Raw genomic sequence first — 597 nt, forward strand, 5'->3', positions numbered from 1 at the left:
CGTCGAGTCTTGATAGATTATGATCACCACTACAATGAGATTACGCGCCCAAAAACGACTTGGTTACTTCGATAACCCGCAAACCAGAAGACTGTAATTAGTTCAGATAAAGTATATTTATTGGCGATCTCGTGGTATCGAAAGAATACCGAGACGTGCCAAAGATTACGGGCAATAAGGGCAGAGCGTAAGAAAGTTCGGACAAAACAAGGTGGGCGATCGAACGAAAAGTGCCTTTGATACAGTTAAACAACAACGAGTACGATAAAACAATCAATTGTACAATTGGTTATAATGGTAATTGTTTCTATTATACCAATCACGTTCTTGTCGAAAAAAGCCGGTCACTGCAAAACTGCGTAGACAAAAATAAAAATTGGGCGAAAATTTACTAATGTAACATTACTACTTACACAGAAGCGGAATTATTTGATGCAGTAAAATCAGTTTACGGGTTGGATATATAGTTAAGTTAAAAATACTACTACAAAAAACTTCTTATAGTAAACACTTCCTGTCACATCTCCACACTTTGTTGTATTCCGATCCGTATTTTCTATCATGAAGAATACTAAACAAAGACAAGCGTTAGAGAAA

The sequence above is a fragment of the Schistosoma mansoni genome, assembly GCF_000237925.1.
Source record: "Schistosoma mansoni, WGS project CABG00000000 data, supercontig 0142, strain Puerto Rico, whole genome shotgun sequence".
Taxonomy (NCBI): Eukaryota; Metazoa; Platyhelminthes; class Trematoda; order Strigeidida; family Schistosomatidae; genus Schistosoma; species Schistosoma mansoni.